We start from the raw sequence: 7,926 nt of genomic DNA, 5'->3' as shown, positions 1-7,926 counted from the left end.
ATCTGCCAATAGATTTGAACTGTCCTCTGATTGGTCACAGCAGATTATGGGAAATTGCCCCTAGTGCAATAAGTATCCGTCATTATTGTTGTAGCTTCGTCCTATTTTGGTTAGGTCCACAAAATGTAACCACGATATGTCGCGTAAGAAACCGGGCGAGACGATTCAGTTTTTGTGCGTCCGTCACAAAAGGTTAGGTAGGGTTTTAAATTTTGTTTAACCTCACATGTTGAAAGTGTAATTCAGTTTGGAAGAATGATTGTTGTTGTTTCTAGTGTTAAAGGAAATAAAGGTCACACGTTTCTATTAGAAAAAACAAACCAAATAAAAATACGGAAAATTGTAGTTTCGGCGAAGCGCTACTTTAGGAAGGTCAGACTCATTCTAAACACATCAAAAACTATTGGAAAAACCCAATTTCAACCTAACCTAACCGATTTGAGTAATGAGTTTTTCCATGTGGTATTAAACAAACAAGTGCCTTTATCATAAGTGTACAAAGTTGGTATTTGACCCGGATTCCGGGCCAAACAAACCCTCGGCTATTTGACCGGGACGTGCGGGGATCGTACGTATATGGTTTTAATGGGATTGTAGTCGGGACGATTGTGGGCATTAAACAAGTCATTACACTACGGTATTATTTAATTGTAGAATTTTCTTAGGCAAAAGTATTTAGTTTTATTTTAGATCCCGGTCAAATAACCCCTGCCTATAATATAATAGTTTTCCAGTGTTGTGTATTATATAACTATTGGTGACATTTCCAGAAAGCTTCAAGGACCAACAACACATCTCGGTATGACAAGTTCAGACTCGACCGTACAGACCCGTCCGGCCTCGCACACGACGCCGTTAACGGAGAGACGCCGCCGACCCGCGGGAGGTAAGACCGACGTCGTTACTTCACGTCGTGTCATTGGGGGTACAAGCCGAGTGTATTAGAGTATGTACTTAAGCGCACTTGTACGGTAATCCTATAAAAGTGGGCATTTATGTAAATGTCGGTGTCTAAAGTCGCGACACGTCAAAAATATGGGCCAGATTCACGATTTCCATCCCGTACCAAATTTTGAATGTGTGTTTATTTTGTTTTTCTTTAAAGTACAGTACAGTATATTAATAACTTTAAGCTTCGTTTTCAAAACATAATTTCATTGTTTATTAATTATGATACTCTACAAATAGTGTGCTGCTTTTTATACTTTTTTCTACTTGTATGTTTCAGTTAAGTTAATTAAACTTTTATTTGCACAGTTTTGAAGAAGACTACTTTGTATAAGTTTTAATGTTTGCTTTTCAACAGTGCAGTGCTTTATCTTAAGTAATATTTTCAGGCACTTTCTCCATCACTGCCTAAAGTGGACCCGATGTGAACTAGAATGAAGTTGGCTGGACATAAAGTTAACTGGACTAGAAGTGGACAGGACCTGAAGCTAACTGGACCTCAAGTACTCTGTGGTATTGTATTTAATATTGTTGTGGTACTTCGAATGTTAGGGAAGTTCTACCGGCATTCCCCAGTTTATAAGAGTACTGTGCCGTAAAAACCTATCGTAAATCGATTCAATATTCCTATAACCTCGCATTATAAAAAAGTTCCTCCCAAATTATGTAGTCTCCAAAAAGTCCATTTACGACACACAATCTCAATTCGTGTAACGTGCGATCCGAAGCCCGGGAGGATTCGCATCTTTCAAAAACGTGTATGTACTCATTTGTGCTGAAAGGTGTAGATGTAGAGTTAACAACAGCTCAGAGACAGGTCGTGTAACATTGCTCGGAAAGCCTCGAATAACATCAACCCCGTGGCTAAAGATATTATTTTGGGGCAACCGTACACGTCGATTATAAGCCAATATCGGAGCTTCTCGACCGACAGACGAGTCGAGTTCCCGAGGCTCGTTTGCGAGTCCAACTTAACTCTTGTAGATAGTGATATACAGTACGGTATAGCTATACTATATATATATACCCAGCACATTACGGTACAGTCGGTCCCCGACTTACGACGGGTTCGGGGACCGGCGACCGGGTCGCAAGTCGAAAATGCGAAAATAATACATTACATAGAAAATCTAAAATGGGCGTCTCTTTTTCTTCAGAGCACCACGAAACTCTCAGTTTTACTCTTGCCAGGTATCTTAAAGGGAATTACAAACAAAAATTTTGTCGGTACACAGCTCAATCACTAACGTCGGGATTCGAAAATAGGTAATTTGACAAAACGTCGGTGCGGCCGAGGCGGTCGCGAGTCGAGGAGTAGCCGATATTTAACTGATGATAAGAGAAAAAGTTATTTTTTTAATGTTTTGTTTTTTGTGTTTTCAATATTTTGTCGGCGAGTCAGTTCTCGTCTTCGGCGTTTAGGTCACGAGGGAGGCTTAAATATATCTAGAAAAAAATTTTGCTCCCGCGTAAATATCACAATAGATTTGAACCGTCCTCCGATTGCTTACAACAGATTATGTGAAAGAGTGAAAGAGATTAAAATAATAAATCCCACAAAATTGTGTTTCTCCCGGTAGCACGACAAGAATCCGTCGATGTCGTCGCAGTCTCGTTCTACGTCTGTCGCGTCCACGAAACGTAAACGCCATCGGACGCGTACGAAACCGGGTACGCCGATTAAATTTTTGCTCGTCCGTCGCAAGAAGTTAGGCAGTTTAGATTAGGTTAGGTAAGGTTTTCAATGTTGTTTTTTCACCCTTCATGTTGAAAGTCTAACTCACTTTGTAAGATTCATTGTTTTTGTTAGTGTAAGAGGAAATTAAGATCATATTTATTTATTAGAAGAAATACAAATAAAAACGGGTAAAATTATCGTCTCGTCCGTGCACCTGTTTTCCGAAGGTCAGAATCGTTCAAAATACATGACAAACTATTGGATAAACCCAATTTGACCTAACCTAACCTATTTGAACAATCAGTTTCTCCGTGTGGTATTAAACTAACGAGTAACCTTTGCTTTTAATGCGAAGTTGTCATTTGACCCGGATTCTGGGTCGAATAACCGTCGGCTATTTGACCGGGACCTGCAAGGATTGTATGGGATTTTAATGGGGTTGTAGTCGGGATGATTGTGGGCATTAAACTAGTCATTACACTGTGGTCTTATTAAATTGTATAATTTTCTGTTGCCAAAAGGATTTAGTTTTGTTTTAGATCCCGGTCAAATAAGCAGCGGTTATTGTGCCAAGTCCCGGTCAAAGAACCCCTGCCTATAATATAATAGTTTTCCAGTGTTGCGTATTATATAACTATTGGTGACATTTCCAGAAAGCTTCAAGGACCAACAACACATCTTGGTATGACAAGTTCAGACTCGACTGCACAGACCCGTCCGGCCTAGCACCCGACGCCGTTAACGGAGAGACGCCGCCGACCCGCGGGAGGTAAGACCGACGTCGTTACTTCACGTCGTGTCATTGGGCGTACAAGCCGAGTGCATTAGAGTATGTACTTAAGCGCACTTGTACGGTAATCCTATAAAAGTGGGCATTTATGTAAATGTCGGTGTCTAAAGTCACGTCCCATCGGTGTCGGCGGTACGCGACACGTCAAAAATATGGGCCAGATTCATGTTTTCCATCCCGTGCCAAATTTTGAATGTGTGTTTATTTTGTTTTTCTTTAAAGTACAGTACAGTATATTAATAACTTTAAGCTTCGTTTTCAAAACATAATTTCATTGTTTATTAATTATGATACTCTACAAATAGTGTGCTGCTTTTTATACCTTTTTCTACTTGTATGTTTCAGTTAAGTTGACTAAACTTTTATTTGCATAGTTTTGAAGAAGACTTCTTTGTATAAGTTTTAATGTTTGCTTTTCAACAGTGCAGTGCTTTATCTTAAGTAATATTTTCAGGCACTTTCTCCATCACTGCCTAAAGTGGACCCGATGTGAACTAGAATGAAGTTGGCTGGACATAAAGTTAACTGGACTAGAAGTGGACAGGACCTGAAGCTAACTAGACCTCAAGTACTCTGTGGTATTGTATTTAATATTGTTGTGGTACTTTGAATGTTAGGAAAGTTCTACGGGCATTCCCCAATTTATAAGAGTACAGTCGGCCCTTCACATACGCGGGTTTAGCATTCACGGATTCGCAAATACGCGGATTGCCCCGCCAGAGGAATATTCTGTACATTGAAGTACATTCAACTCGCGCGCGGCACCGAACACGGGACACCACCGCTCCCGCAACCTCACACACACACACACATAGCTCTCCCTCACTCAGTCAGTCTCGCTGTAACCACACTTGTGTTGACATCAGCATTGTAGTTGCAAAAATATTACATTTCCGTGAATGTATTATATCAAGCACAGTATGAATAGAATATCACTAATATAAGAGTATTTTAACTGAAAACTACTAAAAAAACGAGTAACATCTCTTGAACATCGGAAGGTTAGGTAAAGTCTCTTGTTTTCGTCATGTATTTTATCCTAATTTACATTGAAATACATCACGTTTCAGCAAAAGTACTATTTATTTCTAAGAATATGGAAATGTAATATTTTGCTGAAATGACGTACGTATTACAGTGGAAAGTGACGAAAGCAATGACTCGCTTTCTTTCGCTCAAAAGATGTTACCGTAATCGCTTTTCGAATGGTTTTCAGTTAAAAAACTGTTGTATTACAATAATATTCTATCCTAATTCACTTGTGATGCAACAGTTTTTTAACTGAAAACCATTCGAAAAGCGATTAAGGTAACATCTTTTGAACGAAAGAAAGCGAAAGTCATTGTTTTCGTCACGATTTTGTCCCATATTCCACTGTAATACTTAAGTCATTTCAGCCAAAATATTTCATTTCTGTGAATGTAGTATATCAAGCACAGTATGAATATAATATCATTGTAATATAACAGTATTTTAACCGAAAACTATTAAAAAAACGAGTAACATCTCTTGAACATTGGAAGGTTAGGTGAAGTCTTTTGTTTTCGTCATGTATTTTATCCTATTTTACATTGAAATACATCATGTTTCAGCAAAATTACTATTTATTTCCAAGAATATATTCATTCAGGCGCAGTTTAGGTAAAATATACATGTGATGTAACATTTTTTTAATTGAAAACGATTCGAAAAACACGTACCCTCTAGCCCTGTTCAAGGAGAGGACTGGGAGAAGCTGTTTGGTGCTGCAGACGATGGCAAGGAAAATGATTTGGATGGATTTTAATGAAAATATTCAGAAGTATGGTATCGTAGTATTTATTCAGGTCAATTAGGATAGAATATTATTGTAATACAACAGTAGTGACGATGTGGAGGAGGCGGAGGGATAGAGCGGGGAGGAGGTGACTGGCGGGAGCAGGGACGAGTGGAGATGCCAGCCAGTACATTACGGGTGTATTAATTGTTTTTATAGCTATTTTTGCATTTTAATGTTAAATACTGATACATTACGTTTCAACAAAACTACCATTTATTTCTGAGCACATGGAAATGTAATATTTTTGCCGAAATGATGTACATATTACAGTGGAAATTGACGAAAGCAATGACTTTCGCTTTCTTTCGTTCAAAAGATGTTACCGTAATCGCTTTTCGAATGGTTTTCAGTTGTGGGATTATAAGGCTAATGAAAGGATAGAATATTATTGTAATACAGTACGAGTACAACAGTTTTTTAGCTGAAAACCATTCGAAAAGCGATTACGGTAAAAAAATTTGAACAACGAAAGAAAGCGAAAGTCTTTCGTCATGATTTTATCCCACTTCCCACTATAATATGTACGATGTCATTCCAGCAAAAATATTACATTTGCATATTTATTTCCGAGAATATATTCATTCAGTCACAGTTAAGGTAAAATATACTTGTGATGTAATATTTTAATGAAAATCCAGTATCGTAGTTTTCTCTTGTTTCAAATTTAATTAACAAAGATTGATGTTTCAAATGTAATGAACAAAAATTTATGTCCAGTATCTATGAATTAACTTTAATAAATGAATACTTTGTTTTACATCGTCCTGTGCTACCATACCATGGATTTGGCTACTTTGGGCTCGCAAGAGATCTGCCCTGGCAACTGTACCGACACTCACAGCTGGTGGTGTGTTGGTGCATCGTTTCCATTGTTTACTGGTAGTTACTGGTAAATATTTTTCAACCTAACGAAACTATTACCCGTTTAGAGGTCGACCCCCAATTTTTGCCAAATAATTTGGTCTTAAAAACTCGAACTACACACAGGTATATACGGTAAATACTGTAAATAAGACATGGGGGCAATAGTACACGGATTTTAACATTCACGGGTATCTCTGTTACCAACCCCGCGAATGTTAAGGGCCGACTGTACTGTGCCAGAAACCTATAGTAAATCGACTCAATATTCCTATAACCTCGCATTATAAAAGCCAAGATACTTTTCACAAACCAAAATTTGATATCTTGATTATAACTTGTTCAAATGGCTTTTAGAAAATGTTCAAATGATTTTTAGAATATTTTAATTACTTTTGCAATGCTAATTACTCGCCACTTATGGGTTTTCGAGGTCATTTCTTGGTGCTTGTGTATTATTCTGGATGTACTTAAATAGTTAGGCACATTAAATTTTAGTTCAGAGAGAAAACGTATTTTTGGCCAAAAATCCTTTAAGGCTTTAGACTTACAATTTTTGTCATTTTCGGCCAAAAAATGGATTTTGTTCAAAATTTCAGTATAGGTACTCCTGAATGTGCTGCTTAAGGATCTGTTAACCAAAATTTGATATCTTGATTATAACTTGTTCAAATGGCTTTTAGAAAATGTTCAAATGATTTTTAGAATATTTTAATTACTTTTGCAATGCTAATTACTCGCCACTTATGGGTTTTCGAGGTCATTTCTTGGTGCTTGTGTATTATTCTGGATGTACTTAAATAGTTAGGCACATTAAATTTTAGTTCAGAGAGAAAACGTATTTTTGGCCAAAAATCCTTTAAGGCTATAGACTTACAATTTTTGTCATTTCGGCCAAAAAATGGATTTTGTTCAAAATTTCAGTATAGGTACTCCTGAATGTGCTGCTTAAGGATCTGTTAACCAAAATTTGATATCTTGATTATAACTTGTTCAAATGGCTTTTAGAAAATGTTCAAATGATGTTTAGAATATTTTAATTACTTTTACAATGCTAATTACTCGCCACTTAAGGGTTTTCGAGGTCATTTCTTGGTGCTTGTGTATTATTCTGGATGTACTTAAATAGTTAGGCACATTAAATTTTAGTTCAGAGAGAAAACGTATTTTTGGCCAAAAATCCTTTAAGGCTATAGACTTACAATTTTCGTCATTTCGGCCAAAAAATGGATTTTGTTCAAAATTTCAGTATAGGTACTCCTGAATGTGCTGCTTAAGGATCTGTTAACCAAAATTTGATATCTTGATTATAACTTGTTCAAATGGCTTTTAGAAAATGTTCAAATGATTTTTAGAATATTTTAATTACTTTTGCAATGCTAATTACTCGCCACTTATGGGTTTTCGAGGTCATTTCTTGGTGCTTGTGTATTATTCTGGATGTACTTAAATTGTTAGGCACATTAAATTTTAGTTCAGAGAGAAAACGTATTTTTGGCCAAAAATCCTTTTAGGCTATAGACTTACAATTTTTGTCATTTTCGGCCAAAAAAATGGATTTTGTTCAAAATTTCAGTATAGGTACTCCTGAATGTGCTGCTTAAGGATCTGTTAACCAAAATTTGATATCTTGATTATAACTTGTTCAAATGGCTTTTAGAAAATGTTCAAATGATTTTTAGAATATTTTAATTACTTTTGCAATGCTAATTACTCGCCACTTATGGGTTTTCGAGGTCATTTCTTGGTGCTTGTGTATTATTCTGGATGTACTTAAATAGTTAGGCACATTAAATTTTAGTTCAGAGAAAAAAAGTATTTTTGGCCAAA

General features: G+C 36.7%; 1 long non-coding RNA gene across 1 annotated transcript; it reads left to right on the top strand.

Moving 5' to 3' along the window:
* The first annotated feature begins 745 nt into the window (after window positions 1-745).
* LOC121879208 lies at window positions 746-4,130 on the top strand. The gene is made up of 4 exons (XR_006091286.1): window positions 746-886; window positions 1,338-1,461; window positions 3,280-3,395; window positions 3,871-4,130. It is a non-coding gene; the product is annotated as an uncharacterized LOC121879208 (long non-coding RNA).
* Window positions 4,131-7,926: the final 3,796 nt, after the last annotated feature.

The sequence above is a fragment of the Homarus americanus genome, unplaced genomic scaffold, assembly GCF_018991925.1.
Source record: "Homarus americanus isolate GMGI-L3 unplaced genomic scaffold, GMGI_Hamer_2.0 scaffold12226, whole genome shotgun sequence".
NCBI classification, from domain to species: domain Eukaryota; kingdom Metazoa; phylum Arthropoda; class Malacostraca; order Decapoda; family Nephropidae; genus Homarus; species Homarus americanus.
This window is presented reverse-complemented; position numbering and strand designations above follow the sequence as displayed.